General features: G+C 41.6%; 1 protein-coding gene across 4 annotated transcripts in view; it reads left to right on the top strand.

Annotated features, from left to right (window-relative positions):
- The first annotated feature begins 570 nt into the window (after positions 1 to 570).
- Positions 571 to 25,921, top strand: part of Slc16a12 (solute carrier family 16 member 12) — an 80,234-nt gene continuing 54,883 nt past the window's right edge. Inside the window, exon 1 of one of the 4 annotated variants that reach the window (XM_026415234.2) lies at positions 571 to 620. The gene's annotated coding sequence lies outside the window, so the exon portion shown is untranslated. Of the gene's footprint in view, positions 621 to 643; positions 669 to 835; positions 856 to 5,652; positions 5,676 to 25,921 lie in introns of those variants that run through there. The other 3 variants (XM_026415233.2, XM_077798941.1, XM_077798942.1) reach the window with 3 other exon arrangements.

Below are 25,921 nucleotides of genomic sequence, written 5' to 3'. Positions count from 1 at the left end.
AGCTCTGGCGCATTAGTTTTCTGTGCTGTGAAATGGTTAGCAGGAGCCAGATCACCACCAGAGACACCTAAGAGTACTTGTGCCCTTTTCCTGATCTTGCTCTTTGACCCCTCGGGGAAAAGTTCATTTTGAAAATACTGAGCCCCCTTGGCTTGTTTAGGTCAGGGGCTCTCACGGTTGTTCCAGGGAGAGTCGGGTAGTCCTGGAGCGAGCTGGCTCGGGACACAGCTCGAGCTGATGCATTACATAACCACGAGGCGTCCCTCCTCCCCCGCGCCCCTCACCCTTGGCGGAGCCCCAGAACAGAGAGCGGATCCCAGTGATAAATCCCTTTTGCCCGCCCGGCACAGTTCCCAGGGGAGCTGGCGGGTGTGAGCCAGGCAGTGCGTTCTGGGCGCTGAGCAGTGGGATTTTCCCCGCGCCGCACTCCTCCCCGGGTGCTGCCCTCAGGGCCCGGGGCCTCAGTCCCGCAGCTGCCTCCGCCCTGTCGGCTCCCCGCCCCTCTGAAGCGCGGACAGCGGTGCCTGAGGCTAGGGAAGAGGCCATCACTCAGGGACGCGCGGGTGCGCCCTAGGGGCATGTCGGCGCTCCACTGCCAAGGCTGCAGCGGTCCCCGCGAGGTGAGGCCGCAGCGGGACCAGGCTGAGGGCGGCGCGGCAGGAGATCGGGTAGGGAGTGGGACCGTCTGCATGGTTCGAGGGACTCTGCAATCTGGCCCCACCAGGATGTCCCAGACTGGGTCTTAAGAGCGACTTGGAGCCCGGATCCCTAGAATCGGGCCGGGAAGCTCCCTGCTGCGCTCACCTTCTTCGCTCTTCCGACAGAGTGGGCTGTGCCAAGGGCGAGGTGGCTCAGGTGACACGGGCATCCTTCGAGACAGGGTTCCTGGGTGGCGGGACAGTGGGGCGATAGGGATGGGTTTGGAGCTGGCCGAGGACCGGGACGCTCCATTCTTTCTATGCTGTCCCAGTACCCAGCGCGCGCCGTGAGTCTCCGACCCCAACTTGGGTCGCTCTGTACGCCTGTTGGGTTAGGACCGAGACACGTGCCCATTCTTTCCGTCTGTGCCCCGCCGCGCTTTGGCGTAATTTCTGGACAGGTGACTGGAGACGGAGAGCCTTTGGTCTCCATATCCCGCTGTTTCCAAATGCAGACTTCCCGATACAAAAGAGAACGGCTTTCTCCTGCATTCAGTGTTCTCTGCATTTTTTAACCATCAAGCCCTGAAATAATGTTTATTTACTTTTTGTGGTGTCTTAAAAATACACTGGCCTTCAAATTTCTCAAAGGATTAAACGTAGTTTCTCCAGTTGTTTCCTATCTGGGGAGGAAAAAAAATCGGTGATACTTTGCAATGAGAACTCACAACTCAGCATTCTATACCAAACCCTTCCATTTTGAAGAGTCTGTCTTTAGTTTCTTTCCCCTACCTGATTCTTTGCTGAGGTCTGGGAGCTCCAGTCTCTCAGCCAGGAAGATCTTAAGGCCTGCCAAATGAAGAAACATTTGTTTCCAAGGTGTCTGAGCTCCCTCGCTTTTAAAATCCGACAGCCGCTCCCTACCCCTCGCATAATTTGTCTCCCTGCCAGAATCATGGCAGGTTACAGCTAATGGTGTCTAACTCTCTTAAGGTGTCCAACCTGTGTCTGTTGAAGGAATGAAAGATGGAAAAGAGTTACTTAGTGATCTGGCTTGATCACTTATAATCACAGGATCTTAGAAATCAAGGATTTCATAGGTCATCATCTACTAGAATCAAACCTTCATCTTTCACAGCCCAGGACACTTAGATCCAGATCTCCAGGATAGGCTAAAGTCATGTTAAGATAGAGGGAAAACCAGCACTTGAATCTGGGCCTTCTCGTTTCCTCCTAGTTCTGTTTTCCAGGCATATTGCCTGCACACGTTTGAACAAAAATGATATGACTAGAATCACCTCATATCATTTCCTCTCCTTGCTTTTTATTTATCTTTTTAAAAAAAATCTGGTAGAATTCTGAAATAGATAAGAGAGGTTGATTTAGTCAAACTGCCTTTGTAGCATAATTGAAAGAAAAATAGGCATCCTTAATTTTAAGTGATATTTTCAATTCTTCTTTATGAAGATGAATATGCAAATATAGCCCAGGTGAATCCCAAAGGAAGAAAAGTAATCAAAATATAGATGAAAGTCTACACCAATCTGTCCTTGGAGTTTCTTCTGATTCTGTACTCTGGATGGTGATGTTTGTTTAGAGATAAAGACATGATTTATGGTGTTAGAGCTGACTTGAGAAAAGTGGCTTATAGGAGGACCATTTATTTATTATGATTAATACCATGACCTATAACAGAAGTTGTGGTTTAAAATTTCAAGGAATTGGTACTAGAGCTGTAACTCAGTGGTAGAGCGCTTGCCTCACACATGTGAGACACTGGGTTTAATCTTCAGCACCACATAAAAATATTTTAAAAAATAAAATAAAGGTATTGAGTCCATCTACATTTTAAAAAAATCAATTAAAAAATAAAACTGACTTTTCTAGTATTTTAGAATTGCATTACACTGCATATTTTTCTCATTTTAAAATTTAATTCGGGGCTGGGGATGTGGCTCAAGTGGTAGCACGCTAGCCTCGCATGCGTGCGGCCCGGGTTCGATCCTCAGCACCACATACCAACAAAGATGTTGTGTCTGCCGAAAACTAAAAAATAAATATAAAAAAAAATTCTCTCTCTCTCTCTCTCTCTCTCTCTCTCTCTCTCTCTCCTCTCTCACTCTCTCTTTAAAAAAAAATAAAATAAAATTTAATTCAAATTAAGTAACATATTTATTGAGTACTTTATGTGCACAATACTCTTCTGGACATTTGGGATGTGTCAGTGAACAAAACAAAGAACTTTGATCCTGTGGAGCTCATGTCATAATTCATCCATTAGAATTTTTCCAGAATTTTGTTAGGCAGATAAAAGAGAATTGCAGTTTCGCTTAAAGCAGGGAAATGAACACAAATGTTCCAATTTGCCTTCCTCCCAATCCCATGATTCTGTTGATTAAACATGGGAAGTAAAAACAAAAACAAAACAAACAACTCAGCAGAAGTTGCTTTGACTTTGACAAATTGACTTGCTACTATATATGAATAGCAGTGCTCACCTTCGGCTGTTTAAAATATGTTCCTTTGGAGTCTTTTTCCTTTATTGTAGGGACATCATTTGGTGACTTTAAGACTAATGAAGCATAGGAGGATTAGTTTTCTCAAAAGTGTGAGTGCTACCATGTTACTGTTGGAGACAGTAATTGCATTAGCTTGCAGAATGTAGCTGGTTTTTTATTTATTTATGAAGGTGGCATTTCATTTTTATTTTGTCTCACTTTACATTTTGTCCCCCTCTCGTCTCTGAATTCTTAGGCAGCACAGTGTTGACTTATTGGTAAATCTGTTACTGTGATTGTTTCATTAGACATTCCAGTTTTCAATGTTCTCTAATTCTCTCATTTGCATTTTCTTCAAAATGGCATGGTTTGCAAGCTCAGGCATGTTTGTTGTTTTTAACAAATGCTTATCAAAATGAACTTGGCAATCTTTTCATCGTATACAGCCAAAACAAACAAACAAAAAAAGAAGCAGCAACTACAGCATTCAGTGATTCAGTGCAGCATTTGGGTTTGTTTTTTGCATTTCTCACCTAACCAATTGCTTTGCTTTTAGAAATTATTGAATCAGAAGTTATTGAGTTTATGAATTCCCATATATATATATATAAATTCACCCATTTAAGTAATGTAATTTAACTGAGAAAAACCAAATCCACAGTTGAAGGCATTGAGAGATTTTGAACACAAAGATTCTCTCTGTGTCTGTTTTAAATTTGCTGTACATCAAAGGATGCTAAAAGTGTTATTAACTAACAGTGTCCTATTTAAAGGTGGTCTCTGTTAAACACATTAAGTCATAATTTCTGATGGCTGCTGGGTACGCATGGAAATTGATTTTTATCTTCATTCACCCACCACTTTGTCCCATCAAATTCTCATCCTGCTGCCTTTTTCTGTATTGATAAGGGGGATGAGTTGCTGTAGCCGAGTACAAAGTTACATGTCATTAATTAATTATTTAATAAACTTATTAGTTTATTATACTTCTACCATATTTTGAGCACCTCTTTTTTCTGTGCTGGTGGCAGTAAGGGGTTTACAGACACAGAACCTGCCTCTGAAGAAGCTTTCAGCCTGATTTGGAATATAGAACATTCTATGACTGACTAGCAGTTATAACTAGCACAAGAGATAGGTAAATACTTTCCATATTAAAAGGCAGGGGAAAGCATGCAGTCACTGTGGGGAGTTGAGGGTTGGGAAGACTTTATAGAGAACATGTCTGAGCTACTTCTTGAAAGACAGTAGCATGGTAAAGCTTTCATAGAGGGGAAAGAATAAACTCTCTTTATGGGAGCACATTCTTACCTCTTCTGTTTCTTTTTTGTGGTGCTGGGGAAGAACCCAGGGGCTTGTACGTGTTAGGCAAGTGCAATACCACTGCGCTACAGCCCCAACCCCACCTGATTCTTTTTGAAGATAGATAGACGACTTCTTATTAGGGACCAATTGAGGTTGTGTTGGGTTGTCTAGTAGATACTTATCGCTCTGCACCCTTCTGCACACCTCCTCCTCTGTCCTGGGTAATGGACCACTGATCAATACCCAAACAACTCAATTGTCTGACCAGTGTTTCCCTTCTCCTCTGAAATATACTGATTGTTGCTCAGAGTACAGAGATCATTGTAGCAATAGCAATCACAATAAATTTGCATAGTTTTCTCTTTACAGCTCAGGAATGCACTTAGGGTGCTGTTTGGTCACAGTCTTGTTTATGCCAGTTGTAATTTTTCAGTGTAATTAAATATTGCACAAATTAATTTAACGTGAATGCCAACAACGAGTTTGTGTCTATGAAAGCTGAGTGAATTTGCCATATGGGCCCTTGTGTTTGTTAGTCAGCTCCTGGTTGCTATAATGAAATACTTGAGATAATTAGCTTTTCTAGAGAAAAGGTTTATTTTGGCTCATGGTTTTGGAGGTTCCAGTCCAATATTGGGCAAACCTGCTGCTTTGCCCTTCTGGTGGGAGTGCTGCATAGCAATGGTGGGTTGTGCATGGTGGAGGAAACTTCCACCTTATGGCCAGAAAGCAAAAAGAAAAAGAAAGGATGGGTGGAGTCTGACAATCTCCTTCAAAGACATACCCCTTATTACCTAAGGACATCCCATAAGGCCCCACCCACTTCTCAAAGGTTTTACTGCCTCCCAATAGCACTACCGTGAGGACCAAATCTTTAACACTTGGAAATTTGTGAGACATTCAACATCCAAACTGTAGCAGCCCATGAATGTAAGCCACATTTAAAAAAAAAAAATCAATACATGCTGTGCCACGGATGAACCTTGAAAACATTAAATGAAAGAAGCCAGATACAAAAAGACCACATGTGGTATGATTCCATTTATATGAAATGTCCAGAAAAGGCAAATCCAAAGAGATAAAATATGAATTAGTGGTTGCCAGGAGATGGAGGGAGGTAGGGGGAAGTGGGAATGACAGATAATGGCAAAACGTTCTTTTTTTTTTTTTTTTTTTATGCATGTGATGATGGCTGTTTTCTGGAACCAGATAGTGGTGATGGTTGCAGAACATTGTGAGTATACAAAATCACTGAATTGTACACTTTAAAATGATTGAATTGTCAAAGTTTACGTTAGGTGAATTTTATCTCAACTGAAAAAGACTATAAGGCTTTTTAAAAAGCCACATGAACAAACTACTACTCTTAGGTATAGAATACACAGCTATAAAGGGTTGGGAAAGGACAGTAAAAATCTAGAAAGATTTTGCACTCAAGCATTTTATATCTGTCTTCACAGTCCTGTTTTAAGAAATGGGAGTAAGAAATCATGGGTGTGGTTTAACCAATAAAGGCAACTCAGAACTCCAACTGTGACTCAATATCCAAAGATCTGTGGATGCATTTATGTTCATTTATCTGACTAAAGTTGAAATAAAATGTTTGAAATATATTGATCAACTTTCAATTCTGTTTGAGTGACTTCGATTGCTTCAGTTTCCAGTATATCTTGAAAATGGCTCACCTCTCTGCATCTGGCTAGAAATTCTTGTTTATGAGCCTCTTGGGAAATATAGAATTAGTCACTTAAGCTTATGGAGGAGACTTGAACTTAGTTTTCAGGTTTCCAAATCCCTATAAAAATCAGCAACACTCTCCCCTCCAAACTCTTGTTACAACTGCCTGGTTTGTATATGTCAACAGAGTAGTGACATAAGATGTTAACTCCACCAATACTTCAAATTTATCACCTCAATAATTTGTAGAATATAATTTTTCAAAATAGTCCGGAGCACGATTCACCATCTTGTGGTTTATTTGACATATTACAAACGATGAGTGTAATTCCTTATTTTGGGGACAAACTGGTATTGTTTTTGTAACTCTGCTTTGCTTGATGAAATACTTTCCATAGAAATGAGCTCATATTTATCTATTGAAACCAGCTGTATTTCTTGAAATAGCAATTTCAGTTCTCTGAAATCTGTAACTTCAAAACAGCCACATTATGTCCCATGGAGGAACCACCAAAAACCCCCCAAAAAACCCTCCCTCACAATCAAGTTAAATCTGCTTTAATAAAGAATAGTGTTGCTTCTTCAGTCAGATATGGGTCAGTCAGAAAGGTATCCCGAACCAAGCTTAACTCTCATTATTAAATAGCTATGAATAGGAGTAGTTCAAACTCAAAGGAATAACTGGTATCAAAAAGATGTGGTTTGTTCATATGGATACCTGATAACTTAGTAGCCAGAAATCAGCTGACTCAATGGTTCTCAATGCTGGATACTCCTTAGAATCACCTGGGAAAGAAAAATATACTAGTGCCAAGGCTCACTCCCCAAAATTCTGGTTCTGTAGGTTTGAGATAAGATCAGGGCATCTGTATTTTTTAAAACTCCCTAGTGAAGCTCATGTATGTTCAGGGTTGAGAGATACTTAGTAATTTTATGCTTTTTCAGAAAAAAAATTTATTGAAAAAAAAATAGTTACATAATATTTTAACATCTGATGAAAAAAAAATGATACTTTTTCTTATTTTCACTGTTTGTTTGTTTGTTTGTATTTACTCTATACGGTGCCCATTCAGAATGGGGGAATTTTTTCCTAATGGTTAAATTAATTTTTACTGATTTTTTACACCCTGTGGAATTGTATACAGTATCAAAAACAATCAAATCAACCTTATTGGTCTGTTTCCTATTGTTGTAACAAAATTCCTGAAGGTGAGAACTTTTTAAGGAAAAGAAGTTCATTTAGTTCATAGTTTTGGAGATCAAAAGTCCAAGATTGAGTAGCATCCTCTCTCTGGCTTCTAGTGAGGGCCCCCTTGGCTGTGTCTCATTGTGGTGGGTGGTATCATGGTGGGAATGTGTACTAGAGGGAAAGATCACATGGAGAGACAAAACCAGAGGAAGATTCAGTCTTGTCCTTTTTAACCAATCCACTCTATCAGAAATTAACTCACTCTGGGAGACCAGTCTTAATCACTTCCAAGGGTGATGCTCCCAATGACAACCACATGTCGTTAGGCCCTACCTCTTAAGAGTCTTACCAACTTTTAACATTGCCACATGGAGGATGGAGCTTCCAATGGTGAACCTCTGGGGGACAAACCACATTCAGACCATAGGGCATCATCAAATTGGAATAATTAGAGTCAACCAACAAATTAGTTGACCAACATTTTTTTGTGTGTTCTTGGTGCTATCATACAGGTATATTTCTTTTCTTTCTTTCTTTTTTTTTAAAGAGAGAGAGAGAGAGAGAGAGAGAGAGAGAGAGAGAGAGAGAGAGAGAGAATTTATTTAATTATTTATTTAGTTTTCGGCAGACACAACATCTTTGTATGTGGTGCTGAAGATCGAACCCGGGCTGCACACATGCCAGGCAAGCATGCTACCACTTGAGCCACATCCTCAGCCCATACAGGTATATTTCTGAGGACAATAATTTGACCTTTCACTCTATAACAACAATCTGTTTCCTTTAAAATAACACAGATGTGTTTCCCTGAATTGAATGGTCAACCTTAATGATCAGACTGCTTTCGTTTTATTTAATTGTATTAAAATGGATTTTCAGAGTATAAAGGTTTTTACGTAGAAAGATATTAAAGAGGGCTATTAGGTAAGAAAGAAGCTTTAACCTTGTCTTGTGTGACTTTAACGAAGTCTGATTGATTTTAGGTTGTTCTCTGTCATTAGTATTTATCGTCTGTGAGAAGATGTGGTAAAGTGATTGACGTGGAACCAAGAGAAACCTATCAAGAAGCATCTCACTTTTATCAGTTGGCTTTCTCAAATCGTGCTTTGACTATTTTTTTGTTGTTGTTGTTAAAAGGTGGTGCCTTCTAATTAAAAAAAAAAAACTAAGTAAATAACAGATCTGTAGAGCAGAGGGAAGGGAACGGGGGAAGGAGAAAGGGAGGGGGAGGGAAAGATCTGGGGACAAATTAGGACAAATTATATTCCATGCTTTTATAATTATATCAGAATGAATCCTATTGTCATGTATAACTAAAAAAGTAGCATTTTTTTTTTTTTTTAAAGACTGTGGTGTCTTCATGGATCTTGACTCATAGACTTCTAGGAGTTTCAAGGAGCTTTCCAGGGGCTGTTACAGGGCACAGGGACAATGGGAAGGTGAGAGGAGAGCTTCAGCTTCCAGCTTAGGGCTTCTCTCTGGTGGGCCCCCCTGCAATATGAGCAGGTGCTCTGGATTTGACATCATGGGTTTCCAAGTAAGATTTTGGATTTCTTGGCTGAGACAAATTTGTTACAACTGGGCTCCGTGTTTCTAAATCTCTGATTCCCTCGCCCCTGCTGAATTTGGTTCATGTCCTGCCTGGCAGCCACTAATTATCTGTAGCCACTGTTGTGCGTTTGTATTGAAAAAGCACAGTGAGACTTTGGTCTTATTTACTTTATAGATTTTGGTGCTTGTGGTGGGAGGGAGCCAAGTGAGCAGTTAGATTGATTCAGAGAAAGAAATGTAGATTGGAAATTATTTGTATAGAGACTCAGCTCAAGTCATATGTCTTCCTTCCTGAAGGGTGTTAATAGAGAAAGGTGAAGACGGGTCAAAGACAAAATCTGGCCTGTTGGACCAGACACCCTTCTCTATACTCACATGAACCCAGCACACATTTGGTCAATGAAGCTCTGTTTTCATGTTTTAATTTTATATTTTTTACCACATGCGTCTGCCTAACTGTCAAAAGAGTGTTTATGTGTGTGATCAGGGTGGAGGGTAGCCAGATGGAGTCAGAGCAGAGGGCTAGGACATTGCTCCTTTCTTTGAAAACCCTCTATCCTGCACACATTTGTAGGGCCCCTTATGTATGCATATTGAAATGTAGAACAAGAGGATGAACTTGAACGGTTACTTTATGGATTTGCCATTCAGTCACTGTGGTGTTCTTTAACACAAAAATGTTTTAATAAATATTGTGACTGATCTCAGTGGTGCATGCCGAAATCTCAGCCATTCAGGAGGCTGAAGCAGGAGGATCACAAGTTTGAGGCCAGCCTGGGAAATTTAGTGAGACCCTGTCTCTAAATAAAAACATAAAAAGGACTGAAGGTGTAACTTGGTGGTAGAGCACTTCTGGGTTCCATCCCCAGTGTATAGTTTCTGAACTTTCAAACTAAAGAGATCACCCCCAGGTTTCAGTTCTCCCTGGTGGAACTAAAATGTTGTCTGCTGGTTTCTGGTTGTGACCCCACAAGGTCCCAGGGCTAGGTCTTGGTTCCACATGAATCTGTGCTTCATTGACCCATAACCTACCCTCAATGCTGGCCAGCTATCTGGCAAATTTAGTGACAAGGATCACTAGGCAACAGTATATTAACTAAATTTAAGAACTCATAAACATTCTTAGAAAAAGCTAAAGTCCTCAGGTAAAGAATAAATAAATGCTCATAAATATGATACTTGTTAAAAGTATTTTACTTATTAGAGTGTTCCAATGATAAAGGGATTGGTCATTGTGTCAAAGATAAAGACCTACACATTTCTTACTTTCTTTTTACTTCTTTATCTTCAAAATTAAAAAAGTACATATTTGTATATTATATATATTATATAATATATAATTCAGTGAACTCTAAATTCTAATTTTATTAGATATGAAGGTGTCATTAAAGTTTCAGATGAGGCTGAGACAGGAGGATTCCAAGTTCAAGGCCAGCAGGGGCAACACAGACCCTGTCTCAAAAAAAAAAAAAAAAAAAGGGTAGTGGTGGTGGTGGCCTGGGATCCAGTTCAGTGGCAAAAAATGCTTGCGTAGCATATGCAAGGGTTTGATTCCCAGTACTGAAAACAAAATTCAAACAATTCTAAGGAGCTAATGTGCTCAAATTTGCTTTTCAGAATCTTCCTGGTATAGTCTGCTTTCTTTATAAATTCTTTCATGCTACAATAGCTAGTTGACTATAAATGCAGGCTATGTTATGGTGAAGTATCAATTTATTTTTTTAGTAGTTTTAAGCAGAAACTGCAGAAGAGACATTTGAATTCAATGAAATAAAATTATTTACCTTGAAAGTCTCTAGTAAAAATGCTGTGATTAAACAATGTTAAAATAACTCAGTGAGTTTACCTCTTCACCAGGCAGGTGTTTACTGTGTGTCACCACACGCTAGGTGCTGTGCCGGGTGCTGACGGCCTGCAGATAATAGATGGGCCCTTTACTCAGAGGTTGTCCACCTCTCAGAGAGGGCAGGTGCCTGTCCAGAGAATCACAGCACTGTGAGGAGTCTTGTGACCACCTGCTCTGGAGGTCAGAGCCAGAGGCAATTCAGTCTGCCTAGGTTGGTCAGGCTGTCAAAGAAGTAGAGAGATTCCTGTGGTGAACATTCTGGCCATAAGAGCGACATGTACAGGTACTCCGAGGTGGAGAAGTGCACTGGGGTTGAAAGCACATCAGGTTCTTCCCAGCGCTGCTCGAGTTGACATGCAGGGAATATAGCTCTGGTGATAGATGACACCAGAGGACAGGCAGGAGCTGGAGCTTTTAGGATCTTGTATATTACACTGAGAACTTTCAATATTGCTTTGGCAGCTTCTACACAGCAAGAGTTGGGAGGCAGTGGGGGGTTTCATGATTAAATCAGCTGTGTTTCAGATAATTCCTAAAGGAAGTTTGAAGAAAGGCCCCAGAAAGGGATGAACTAAGGGTCTGTTGACAGAATGCAGGTGGGAAATAAAGTTAGTGCCTCCAGGTAAGACTTTTATTTATAGTTATTTTTTTTGTTTTAAAGAGAGAGTGTGAGGGAGAGAGAGAGAGAGAGAGAGAGAGAGAGAGAGAGAGAGAGAGAGAGAGAATTTTTAAAATATTTATTTTCTAGTTTTCATCGGACACAACATCTTTGTTTGTATGTGGTGCTGAGGATTGAACCCGGGCCGCACGCATTCCAGGTGAGCGAGCTACCGCTTGAGCCACATCCCCAGCCCTATAGTTATATTCTTGATGCCTGGTATTCTGTAGGGGATATCTGATAGGCAGTTTGATATTCTGGGCAAGAAATCCAAATTTTGACATCATCTGCCAATAGAATCAGTTGAAATCACATGTCTGAGTATAATTACCTGGGGGAAAGTGAAAGAAAGGTATAAAGCAAGTTAAAGAATTAAGGAGAGGGGCTGGGATTGTGGCTCAGTGGTAGAGCGCTCACCTAGCATGGGCAGGACCCGGGTTCGATCCTCAACACCACATAAAAATAAAGACATTGTGTTGTGTCCATCTACAGCTAAAAAAATAAATGTTTTAAAAAAAAGAATTATGAAGAATAACCAGGCTGTGCTCATGCGGTACCCAAGGTAGGTCTTGGTCCTATGGTTTGGATATGAGGTGTTCCCCCAAAGCTCATGTGTTAGAAAATGCAGGAATATTCAGAGGTGAAGGGATTAGATTAGGAAAGCTGTAACCAGATCAGTAGATTAATCCATTTTATGGATTAATAATTTGAATAGGTGATGAGTGGTAACTGTAGACAGGTGGGGAGTGGCTGGAAGAAGTAGGTCACTGAGGGGGTGTCCTTGGGGTTATGTTTTGTCCTTGCTGCCATGAGCTGAGCAGCTCTCCTCCATATACCCTTTCACCATGATGCTCTGCCTACCCTTGGGCTCAGAAAAATGGAGTTGGCCATCCGTGGACTGAGTCCTCCTCAAAGTTGTTCTTGTCAGGTATTTTGGTCACAGCAATGGAGATTGACACACTTGCACCTTTCTTTTTATATTCTAATTGTCTACCTATGTGATGGTCTTTTTCACTGGGCCAACTGTAAGGGCAGGGTCTGTGTCTTATTCACAGTGTTACTGCCACTGTGCACCTTCTGAGAGTGCCATTTACAGGTCTGTGTGTTTCTGCGCTGTGAACAGTATCCTCTTGAGTGGCACTTAAGCTGTTCCTGCTTAACTGACCCCAGCAGCCATCATAGTACCTGCTGTGGTTTGGAGAAGGTTTGTCTACTCTGAGACTCATGTGGAAACTAAATCCCTACTATGAGATATAAAAGAGGTTGGACCACATGGGACCTTTGAAAAAGGCGATTAGGGTTCTGCCCTCAGGAACAGATTAATCCATTCATGTTATGAATGGATTAATGGATGAATGAGTTATCTCAAGAGTGGGTCTGCTCTAAAAAAGCCAGTTTAGCTAGATCTCTTGCATATTTTCTGTCTCTCCCACAAGATGCCCTGTGTGGCCCCAGGACTCTGACAGCAAGATGACTATCACCAGATACAGCCCCTTGACTTTGGTCCAGAATTGTGAGCCAAAATAAATCTTTTCTTTATAACTTACCCATAGTCTATAGTATTGTGTTTTTTAGTAACAGAAAACAGACTAAGACAGTGCCTGTCATATGGTAAGTGTTCAACATGTTTATTGAATAAATGAATAAATGATACATCATATAGTCAGAGGGAAAGAATCTAGCACAAGGGAAGTAAGAACAAGAGGTCCGCAGCACTCCCCTCATGGAGATGCAGGGAAGAACAGTTCTGATAATGAGAGCAAGGTGAACTTGCCAAGTGCTATAGAAGGGTCAGTTAATGAAGGGTGACAGAGTAACCACAGGAAATGAGGAGTCATTGGTGATAATGTCAAAAACATCTTGAGTGGTGCCTGAGGGAGGCAGGAGGCAAATTCCATTCCACTGAGGTGGCACAGGGAGGACTAGGGGTGAGGAAATGGTGTAGACAGATCCTGAAGAGGCTGGGTTTGTGAAGAGAAGAAAGAAATTGGTGACAGCCGGAAAAGGTTGTGAGGCTGCGGCAGTGGGGGGTGGGGGTGGGGTTCTTCTCTGCTCTTTTCTTGTCTTCTCTCCTTCACATTCTTCCTCCTGCTTTTAAGAAGAAAGACACTTGGGCAAATTTATAGGCTAAGGAGGACCCAGGGAAAAGTCTAGATTCAAGAGGTAGCAAAGAGAAGAGGGAATACTCCTGGAGAAACTAAATACAAAAGGGCATGTCATTTTTTTGAGGCTGGAAGAAAAGAAATAAGAATGTAGGTGGATATGAATAAACTGGAGGGATAAACTGAAGGAAAAGAAATGGAGAAGAATCCCAAAGGCTTCAGGTTCTGTCTGTAAAATAGTAACTAGTGTGTTTTGAAAAGATGGAATTATTATCTAAAATACAGAGAGATTAAGCAACTGGCCTGAGGTTATACGGCTACTGAGTGTCAGAACCAGGTCACGGAGCCACTGACCATCTTGCTATGCTGCTGAAATCGACAAGTACACAGGGTGCTTAGGACATCAAATAACCAACGGGCAAGCAGCAGGTACAACATATTGCTGCCCAGTCACACCCAGAACTTATTTTTGTTGGAATTCATCATCTGCAAGGTCGGGAGGTTTCCTCTAGCCAAACTTGCCTTACCAGTTACAGGAGTGGAAATTTTTGGATGTTTGAATTGATGTGGAATTAGGGATTGGTAGTGTGGGGTAGAGATGCCAGCAAGGGAGCAATTGAAGTGATGACTGATGAGCTCTCACCTCCAAGGAGAAAGACAAGAGAGCCGGGTGATAGGATTAGAGAAGATGGAGCAGCAAGGACGCATCCCAAGGAGGTTGAAAGCCAGGTGCAGTAGGAGTTAAAGAATTGGAGACCTGTGGAGGAGAGAAAGTCAGGCTTAGAGAGGGGTACTTTATTTTCACAACCACCCTAGGTTTCAGAAGTGAAGATTGGCATGTGTCGTGATAGGTTGATGGTGTGGTTTGGGGATGGCATGGCTGACAGGTTGCAGGTGACCTGATGGGCCATGAGATAATCTCCACTGTGCTCTGCCTGCCATTGGAAGATAGTGCCTGGTGACCCTAAGGGCTGATTTAAACTTTAGAAAACTCTAACTCAAGGGTGTATGGGTCTGGGGAAATTTAGATTAGCTGATTTACTGGCCGTCAGTAAAAAGTGCTTGATGGACTCGATAACACATTGTCAAAGAGCAGCTGATGAGCTTTGCCCTGTGATTTTTGAAAAAAGAACTTGAAGTATGAATCAGCAAAACAAACAGATTTCACAGGTAACTGAGTGGAGAACTCAGGGAAAAGTCTAGATTCAAGTTGTAGAAAAGAGAAGAGGGAATACTCCTGGAGAAACACTCCTGAGATCTATCTCATGGCCCATCATTGTTATTTAGGAAGGAAAAGACGACCGACGTGATCAAATGAAATCTCCTCCCCTTCCTTCCTCCCCGCTTCCTTTTCTCCTGATTCTGTGCAACAGAACACTCTTCAGGCAGAGAGAGAGGCAGCTGAAGACCATCAGGCCTCCAGATGTGGAGCTTTGTTATGACTTGAGGGGGTCGGGGTCATACAGGATGAGCCGGAAGCTTGGGTGGAATTCAGTGTGGTGTGCCCTGCTTCTATAGTTAGCCAGGCGATGGGAAACCAGCAAGTGTGCTGACCCTACAGCTGCACAAGCCATCATCTCCTCTGCTCTGCCCATGTAGGATTCCAGGAAATTGGAATGAGACCCAACATGAGCTTAGAAAGCCCGGCGTGGGAAGATACAGAGCTACCAAGGAAGGGGATTGTATGTGTACCAGGTCTGATACATAAGTGGCATGAGTGGAAAATGCATCAGTGAGGATATTTGGGGATATCCCAACTGCCCCTGACCTTGGACTGGCTTCCATAGTAAGGAAAGTATTTCTCTATGTAATAGAAAGTCCAGAAGCAGAATGAATGACTGGGCTTTAGCTTTGCCTCTCTGTGATCTCTTGCCCTGGTCCTGCCATTTGTTGGTTGGTTTCTCAACCTGATCCTCCTCATAGTTTCAAGATGGCTCCCACAGTGTGAAGGGTCACACTGAGCTAGGAAACGTAGAGTGGATAGGGAGAGGACACTGTGTCATGTCTCCTCGGCAGTGAGGAAGCCTTTCCTGGAAGCTCAATGGAAGACAACTGTTCCTCAAATCATTGGTAAGAATTGGGCAATTGCTTTTTCCTTAAATCAGCTCATCCACCTACAAGGGGACCAGGATTACCATAATTCTTTTTTTTTGTTTGTTTTTAATTTTATATTTTTATTTTTAGAGGTACTGAGAATTGAACTCAGGGGCACTCCATCACTGAGCCACATCCCCAGCCCTATTTTGTATTTTATTTACAGACAGAGTCTCACTGAAGTTGCTTAGCACCTTGTTTTTCCTGAGGTTGGCTTTGAACTTGTGATCCTCCTGCCTCAGGCTCTCGAGCTGCTGAGACTGCAGGTGTGCACCACAGCACCCAGCTCCATAATTCTTGATTATCCATTTTGAGTGGATGGGATGTTGAGAATCAGCTGCAAAGTCTAAGAGAGAGGGGACAAGAGGACATTATTATGACATTCAGGCAGCCTTGTGGAGGGGAAAGAGCCTCGGATGGCAGTCAATTCCCAGCTTCAGCATTTGTGAGCAGCATGAACTTGGACAAAATCCCAGCTTCTGTGACCCTCAGTTTTCTGGAATTGTTGCAGAAATTGAAAGTGTTTTACATAAACTCTAAGTAAGAATATAAATGTGAATTATTCATTTAACGACAACAACAACAATAATAATAGCAACACCACTTCCACTTCCTCTTCCTGAGCACTTTTGTTGCAGGCACTTGGCTACAGGCTTACCTGCATGCTCTTCATTACTCACTCAGCATGTGTAGAGCCATAACTATACTTAAGATTCTTTGCTAAATGCTTTATTTTCTATATTCTAAATGCCAGTTAAGCTGAGAACATGAATCACTAGGGTAGGGTAGGGGCAGAGAACAGGTGTGAGCTTAGTTTTATCCAGGGGTCCTGTTTTCTTGCCTTGTGTGACAGCATAGTGGCATCTGTGCATAGGACCTCAGATAATTGCTCTTTTTTTTTCTGCTTCTGATTGTCTTGTTCTCCAGTTCGCTGCACAGGGGATTTACAAAATCTAAGTGTGTATTTGCTTTTAAATCACTTAATGCTTTTCTTGCCATAGTTTCTTTGTTCCCAAATATGAGATTTTTGCATTTTTCTGCTTTTGAAATAGAAGAGGGATTTTTCAAATGCTTATTAATTTCCTGTCTTATTTTTGAACCTCATGAAGAAGTCAAACCTGAATTTTTATTGTATTGAGGCATTGCGACCATGGGACCCACCAGTGAGGTATGAAGTTTGGAATTAGGCGACATTATTTTTTTGATGTTGCAAATTGCCTTGTTTCGGACATCCTTGTGACAGGAGCTTCTTCCATATTTTGGTTCATGTTTTTATGATAGATTCCCTGAAGGAACTCCTGGGTCAAGGTTTTGAACTTTGGAAAATACAGATTGCCTGATTAATCCATGGAAGCTCTTTGAATGATAAAAAGAACACACTTATAGGGTTAGCTTGGGATTATGAATTTTGTCTTTCCATAATGCTTTATGTGACTGGGATCATAAAGTATTCCTAGAAAATTTGAATTGTTTTCATATTATATAACCTATTTTCCCCCTGAGCTCTATTATAACTATAATAAAAATAGTTTTTATATGATTTAGTCTGTACTAGATTTTGAAGGGACCCAGCCCATATCAACTCCTCCCCCTTAATCCATCAAGTCTTGAGAAGAAACTAAACTTGTACATCTTAATCCTTCCTCCCTTTGTGTGAGTTACTTCTTACGAGATTTCTGATCCTGTGGTCACATAGACTCCCTGTAGGCCTATCTCGGGACACATCTGCTTTCCATTCACAGTTCTGGTCCTCACAGCAGGACCCCTGCTACACTCTTAAATATTTTGGAATAAATTGATAGGAAACATGACGTGGGAGATACTAGGGTTTTGCTGACACAGTATGAATGTAGGATATTTGTTTTAGAGTTGTACTGGAGATGAAAAGATTTTCATTCATATGACTTGATGCCCCAGGGAATTCTTTGGACAATTCCTAAAATACCAGTGCTTTCTATACTCGCCCCCACCAAGATGTATTGAAGATGAAGCTATTGGCAATAGAAAATCAGAGGAATGAACTGCCATTATTCTTAAATAGATTTTTAAAAATTACAGTTGTGACCATAATGTGTACAAAGTAACACCTATTAATATTTTAGTCACCTTATATGTTAGGTATGACAATAGGAAAAAGGAAAGGCCCACCTGCCCAGGATGCTCCCAGCCACAGGGGCCACAAAGCAAGGACTACTGAGTCCTGGGGAAGGTGGAGAGAGTGCTGTGGCAACTGTATCATTTAAGGGAGGGCCCCAGAGCAGCCCTGTGATGTGTAAGCCCAAATTGGAGACCCAGGAGGCCCTTATGCTGGGTCACACAGCAAATCAATGGGAAAGCCTGGATTTCAATCTTCCTAGGCATAAGTTGCATATTCTTAATTTGCTTTGCTTGGGTTCTTTTATCCAGATTTGAATTTTTAAAATTATCACTAAGAAAATAAAAGAGTATTCTGCTTCCCCTACTTTAACTGAGAACAGTTCAATGTGCCTCCAGGAAATTGTCTCTACCTGTTCAAATCACCTAAGGAAGCTAGCTGTGACATCATCGTCCAGCCAGGCAGAACAGCTGCTGGGGGGCGGGAGTGCCTTGTCCTCTGTGGCACCTACCTGGGTGAGACTTGTGGCATGCCAGCTCTGGGGACCAGGGAACTCCCAAGTTTAGCAGCGAGGAACCAGCATGGCCTCACAGCCCACCCTTTTGGCATAGGAGAGCTAATGGTACCCTCTGGTTTTCTGCCTGCACTGCTCTGACTTCCCAAGCAGAGAACAGGGTTCCTCAGTAGTGGAGAGGTCGTGGGGAGGCCCGTCCTCTTTTCTTTAATGTCTGGTCTTGTTGGTGCCCAGCTACTTTGCACGAAAGGAGTGAAGATACCTAATTATGCAGGTAACTTGTTTGAGTGGCTTTGGGCAGGTCGATTCAAGGTTAGATGTCTAGTCTCAGTTTTTCGCCTAAGGTGCCCCCCCCCTTTTCCTTTCTCATTTTAATGTTTCTGAAATGTGATTGGCATTAGGTATGTATCAACAAAGTGTTTCTTAATTTTCCTTTTTTATCAAAAAGTTGTTAAGTCAATGGAGTAACTTACAATTTAGGTTATTTTAGGACTGTGGGAATATGACAGTCGGTCCATGAAGGAGTCCTTTGAACAATGACCACAGCCTGATAAATGGCTCTGTGAACTGTGAAGCACTGTATAAATACAAAGGATCAGAAAGTTGCCAGCCAGGGAGTCAAACTTCTCAGAGGTGCCCAGACAGGAACTTCTTGACTTCAAAGCTAAATGACAGTCTTCTATTCAATAAAGTTGGTATTCTAGATTGTAAGAACGTACATTTCTATTTGGTCCTCCACCCTTTACAACTCAGCCATTTTCCTTTTGAATTAAATAAACAAACATGGTCCCTAAGCATCTGGATTTTTCTTGGATCACCTCCTTACTATGGATTTACTGGATTCCTAGCTTTGGCTGGAAGTATCAGGATGGCCACAAAACTCTTTGTTAACTTAACCAGAATATTAATCCAAAAGGAGGTGTTGTAATTCAAATTGAAAACTAGAATGCCATTGAGTGCCTAAAATAGGCCAGGCATATTAAGAAACAATCACGGGCTGGGGATGTGGCTCAAGCGGTAGCGCGCTGGCCTGGCATGCGTGCGGCCTGGGTTCGATCCTCAACACCACATACCAACAAAGATGTTGTGTCCGCCGAGAACTAAAAAATAAATATTAAAAAAAAAAAAAAAGAAAAGAAACAATCACTCAGACACTGCACTCAGTTCTGGTCCAGATGGAGTTCAGTGTAGGCAGAGCAAAGAAAGAAACACAGGTACACAGCTAAAATTTCACTTTTCAGCTAATTCTACCAATTTGCCCTAATAACAGGGGACTCAATCAGATCCAAATAATGTGCCCTTGACCTGGTAGGAAACTAGGTAAAAATAGGGCGTGAATCAAATAACCCGTGGAAGCAAGATCACAGAGCGAATATTTACATTTTGCAAAAAATCTGTTATGTGAGCAAACAAGTGCAAGTTAATGGTCTGTTACAGCACTGAAAGCAGGCCATGCAATCAAACACCCCGGGGGGCTCAAGTATGAAGTAGCTGAGCTATTGCACGATGGTGGGGGGACGCGATGGACTGTAGCCACATGGGAAGGATTGACCCATTCTCTCACCTTTCAGCAGATACATTTTTAAATAAGTTATTCAGGTCTTATTTCATTTCTTCTAGTTTTGGTAAATTGCATATTTCAAGAATTGTCTACAAACTTTCTTGGCATAAAGTTTGTAAACTGTTCCTTTTTTAAAAAAAATTGTCCTAATTTGTTATACATGACAGCAGAATTTTGACACATTATACTAAATGGAGTATAACCTCTCATTCTTCTGGTTGTACATGATGTAGAATCACACCAGTCTGTAGTTATATATGCTCATAGGGTAATAATGACTGATTCATTCTAATATCTTTCCTATACCCATACCCACTCCCTCCTTTCACTCCCCTCTGCCTAATCTAAAGTACCTCTATTTTTTCCTAGCCCCCTCCCTTATTGTGAATTGGCATCCACATATCAGAGAAAACATTCAGCCTTTTGTTTTTTTTTGGGGGGGGGAGATTGGCTTATTTCGCTTAGCATGATATTCTCCAGCTCCAACAGACACTTCACAGCAGATACTTTTGTTCTTTCTTGGTGCTAGGAGTTCATCAGTAATCAAAATCGACTAAAATCCCTGTCCTGGAGTTCATGATCTAATCTGCTGCTGCCTTAGAAAACAAGTAAACTAGAATTATCTCTATTATATTAGAATAATTATATTAAATGTATCTCCAGGGGGCTGGAGTTGTGGTTCAGTGGTAGAGTGCTCACCTAGCACATGCAAGGTCCTGGGTTTAATCGTCAGCGCCACATTAAAATAAAGGTATTGTGTTCAACTCCAACCAAAAAGCAAAATATTTTTTTAAAAAATGTATCTCCAGGTAAAAGTAAATTAATCAGACACATTGGTGTGCTCCTGATCTCTGAATAAGTTGAACAGATTTTGGTTTTGTTGGTGTTGAGACGTTTTCCACATAGAGAATATTTCTGGATTAATGATTTCTGGATAAACAAGATTACTATAATTATAAGAAGAGGTAGCTTATTTTTGAAAATCTACTTGGTCTGTTGCCCTGATTTGACAAATAACCATATTTATTAAGTATTATTGGCTCTTCACAGCAGCACCTGGTTTTTTTCTAGTTTTGCTGTTCAATTGAAAATAAAAACTTTGTCGTGAAAAAAATCCCACTTTCTCCATCGTGTTACTACTGTGGTGACTTAGTGTGGTCAACTCAGGATGGCCTAGTGTGGTTGAGAGGGCTGCAGGCAGTGGGTTCCCTGCAGGGGGGCTGGGTGGGGGCTGGTGAGCATGAACCAGCCCCAGGTCCCCAGGGGGCTTCACTCAGGAAGTGCCTTTCAGGCCTGGTTTTCCAGTGTCCTGCTCCAGCAGGGCTCTGTGCAGTGTGACTCTGATGAGATCACTGCAATAACAAGCCTGAGAGCCTGGACCTTGGAAACCGGAAACCGTATGCCTTTTTCTTTGAGCTTCTTGTGGGAAAACAGGGATAAGAACCATTGGTGGCTGCACTTATCTTTCGTTTCAACAAATGGAACTTCTGCTGTGTCTGAAAAGGAGGCAAAATTAATCAGTGGTGTGAGAGAAAGAGCAGGTGGCCGGCAGGGACTGGAGCTTTCTGGCACTTACCCCCAAGCAAATGAGAGGATGTTAAGGAGATGAATGCTTGTGGCATGGGTTTGTGTTTCAGGACCTTCTTCAAATGTGTACCTGGAGCTCATTCAATTTTGGCAAATCAACATCCCTGATTTGGGGGACTGGCCACTGGAGAGACTTGGGAGTTCTAACAGTCCTAAGTGGTCATAGGGAAATCTCTCCCCACTAACCAAGTGCACCCCATGGAGGAAGGGCACGTGAGCACCCACTGGGAAGGGAAGCACCCACTGGGAAGGGAAGCAACCATCAGCCAGGAGGAAGGCACTCACCAGAACCTCCCTTTGCTAGTACTGGATCTCAGGTGTCCAGTCTCCAGAACTGTCACAGGGTAAATGTCTGTTTTATAAGCCACCAGCCTATGGCATTTTGGTGTAGCAGCGTGAGCTGATTATGAGAGGCATAGCGCTGCTCTTCTTAAGGTACTACCTGGTGGATGGTGTTGTTTCTCTATCTTTGATGACACCATGCTCTCCTGGACCTCTTTTTAATTTTTTGGCCATGCTTTCTAAATTTCTTTGAAATCTTCTATTTTCCTAAAAGAGAAGTCTCCCTTCTTTTACACCAACCTTCAGAACAATGTGTTATTCAAATAGTGGTCCCTAGATCAGCATCGGCTTCACTCTTGAGTCTGTCAGAAGTATGAATTTCCAGCTCCTTCCAAACCTGCTGAATCGGAATCTGTTCATAGAAGTCTGAGATGGCCTACTCTTCTAGGATTTCGGTGGTCAACTGTTTGTCCCAGCATTCAATATTCATTGGATGTCTTAGTCCATTTTATGTTGCTATAACAAAATAACTGAGATTGGATGATTATAAAGGAAAATGTTTATTTGACTTGTGATTCTGGGGCTGGAAAGGCCAAACAGCACTGCACTGGGGTCTGATATGCACACCTCTGGCTATGTTACAACATCACAGAGAAGTGGAAGGGGAAGAAAGCAAAAGAAGCCAAGTACAAGGGGTGGCCTTGACTTATAACAACCTGCCCTCTTGGTAACTGATACAGTCCCGTAAGACAACTCATGACATGAGCACTAATCCCTTCCAAGGGGGTGCCCCTATCTTCCACTAGGCACCGCCTCTTAAAGCATCATCTTCTAGCACCATCACATTGAAGACCCAGCTCCAGCACATGAACCGTTTAGAGGACAAACCACGTTAAAACCATAGCATCTGGACACCAGATCTCTCTCCTGGGCTCTAGTCCAATCTATCCAATAGAGCTGCTGGACTCTCTACTTAGAGGTTTTTCATGGGGATATCACACTTAACCAGTCTGTCTTTGTCTGTTTCCGGTTACTAATAACACAACACTACACACTGGGTAAGTTATAAGGAGAGGTGAAAAATTTTGGCTCATCATTCTGGTCCATGGTCAAAGAGATGCATCTAGTGATGTATCTGCTGGCACAGTCCTGAGGCAGTGAAGGGCATCATATGGCAAGAGACAGGGATTGAATATGCGTGTTCTGTGCCCCCTCCCCTCTCTCCTAAAGCCACCATTCAATCATGGAGGGTGCATTCTGATGACTACTTAATCCTAAGTGTCCCCCAAGGCCCCACCTCTGAATACCATAGTCGGATTAAGTTCCCACCCCCTTAATACCTCACAATGGCCATTACACTTCACATGAGTTTCAGAGGAGACAAACCATATTCCAACACAGCCAGTGGACTCTGCGTTTCCCAAATATGCCTTTCCTCTGTTGGTTAACCAACAAAAGACAAGGCATCTCTGGAAACTTCCTTTAGAATTCCCAATTGACCACGTACTCCTGCATTGAACAGTTTCTGTGGTGCCCTTCAGAGCTAATAGCTGGTGTCCACTGGTCCTTCCAGCCTGTTGTTCAACAGGCCTGGCCCGGAGGGCTCAGTGCCTCTGTCAACTTCTTGTTAATTACTTTGAATATTACCCATTGAATCATGTTAGATTAGGAACACATCTAACTTTTCCTCCTTGACAGTAAGTTTCAAAGTGCACCAGCATTTTATAAATATTTAATATTCAGTATTAATCATTATGTGTGCTGTTGTTAATTATTAATACATTCCAAATACTAGTGGTTAATAAATATTTTTAGTGGTAAGGAAATATGACATTCTCTGATTTCAGTGTCAGATTTTCAGAACATTTGTGAATGACCATAGTAAATCCAAAGGAAGGACTATTAAGAATGTAGTGTGTGGGGCTGGGATTGTGGCTCAGCGGTAGAGCGCTCACTTAGCCCAGTGGGACCCGGGTTCGATTCTCATCACCACCTTTTAAGAATAAAGGCATTGTGTTGTGTCCATCTACAAAAAAGATTCTCTCTCTCTCTCTCTCTAGGAAAAAAAAAAAAAAAGAATGTAGTGTGACCTGATATATCATGTGATTAAATTTTAGGGAGAGAGGAGTCAGAGGAAACCTAATTGTCCAACAATAGAGGGGGTGGTGAAATCAATTAGAGCATACTCATACAATCAAATGCTATGCAACTATTATAATGATCAGACAGAGTTAAAAAAAAACATTAGTGAAAATACATCCAGGGTATCATATTAAGTGAGAAGAGCAAATTATGGATAGTATGATAAGCTTTTTTTTTTATTGTAGTAAAATGTAGATTTCAAAATTTCCCATTTTAACTTTTTTTTTGTACTGGGGATTGAACCCAGGGACACTTTTAACTACTGAGTCACATCCTCCTGCCTCAGCCTCCTGAGTCGCTGGGATCACAGGCATGCACTACCATGCCTGGCCCATTTCAACCATTTTTATGTGTACAATTCTGTGTCATTAAGTACTAAAAAGGAAAAACAAAGTGTATACCTCTATAGTCTACTCCTAATATTTCACTTACAATGCTAGATGTGTGGAGTTCTCTTTCCAAACTAAGCCATTCTCCAATTCTCTGTGTCCAGTGACTGGGTGTCCTACAATTTAACTCAGTTCTGATACTATGTACCCGGAGATATCCACAGGCTAAGGGTCCAGTCCAGAGACTTCCTCACTTCAGAGGCTCATGGAAAGTCTATGATGTCACTTATACTTTGACCTGATTGGTTATAAATCAGAGGTTCCCCAACCCCACCTCTGAGTTCAGTCCTATGCTAGAAAAGCCCACAGAACTCAGGAAAAGTTTCCTTATTATATTACCAATTTACTGCAAAGGATATATTAAAGGATACATAGAGTGAGGTTGAAGGAACCCCAAGTGCAGAAGCTTTCCTCCCATGCAGTTTTGGGGTTGCACCACCTCCTGGCCTATGGTTGTATTCTTACACCACCAACTCGGAAGCTCTCTGAACCCTGTGCTTTTAAGTTTTTTATGAAGGCATAATTACTTCGGCGTGATTGATTAAATCACTTGTCCTTGGTGATTAAGTCAGTCAGCCTCTCCCTTCTCAGGAAGTTGGGGGTGGGATAGTACCTCAAGTTCCAACCCTCCTGGCAAACAGCCCCCATTCTAAGGGTCTCCAGGAGCCCCCAGCCATCAGTCATCTCATTAGCATGCAAAAAGATCCCCATGGCTTTCAAGATCTTAGGTTTTCTAAAAATTCCAAGGGTTTTAGGAGCAGTGTACCAGAAAACCAGGGCAGAGATGATGGATATTTTTCTTAATATGTCACTAGTTCATTCACATGGTTGTGCATCAGCATCCATCTCTAGGTCCTTGTCATCTTCCCAGACAGAAACTCTGTACCCACCAAACTCTTAACTCCAGCTCTGGCAACCACCATTTCACTTTCTGCCTTTATGAATTTGACTATTCTAGATACTTCATATGATTGGATCCATGCAACGGCTGTCTTTTTATGGCTAGCTTTCTCTCACTTAGCATAATGTTGTCAGGTTTCACTTATTTGTAGCACGTGTTGGATTCTCCTTCCTTTCTCAGGCTGCATACGATTCCATTTTGTGTGTGTAACACATTTTGTTCCTCCGTCAATGCATGTTTGTATTCTTCGACTTTTTGGCAAAATTGTAAATAATGCTGCTGTGAACTTAGGTGTATAGATAACTGTTTGAGTTCCAACTTCCAATTATTTTGGATGTATACACTTGACAGTGGAATTGCTTTGATCATATGGCAATTTTATTCTTTAATATTCTGAGTAACCTCCATACTGTTTTCCACAGAGTCTGCACCATTTGACAATTTCACCAGCAATGAACAAAGTTTCCAATTTCTCCATATCCTTGCCAACATCGATTTAATTTTTATAGTGGCCATTGTAATGCATATGAAGTCACATTTTTATTTCCAAAAGTTGTAATTTAATGCTTCAGGCCCTGGGTTCATTTCCCAGGGCTGCAAATATATATCTTCAAAGTATTTCTTCCAAATAAAAACAGTGCTTGTTCGGGTCACAGGATACAGATGATTTTAATTGTCCTTTTGCTCTATCTTCTCCTTTTTCAGCAGTTAGTTAGAATATATCACATGCGTAATGGAAAGTGTTTGAGACTCAGAATCAAGCTGCATCACCTCTGAGGGTGATAGCAACTCCCATGGCTTCTTGATTTGGGACTGAATACCTTTCTGTGTCACCTTCTGCATGTTGAGGCCATCCATGGATGCACCAGCCCTTGAGGCCAGGTGCCACCTT

This window comes from Urocitellus parryii, chromosome 5 (assembly GCF_045843805.1).
Source record: "Urocitellus parryii isolate mUroPar1 chromosome 5, mUroPar1.hap1, whole genome shotgun sequence".
In the NCBI taxonomy this organism is placed as follows: Eukaryota; Metazoa; Chordata; class Mammalia; order Rodentia; family Sciuridae; genus Urocitellus; species Urocitellus parryii.
This window is presented reverse-complemented; position numbering and strand designations above follow the sequence as displayed.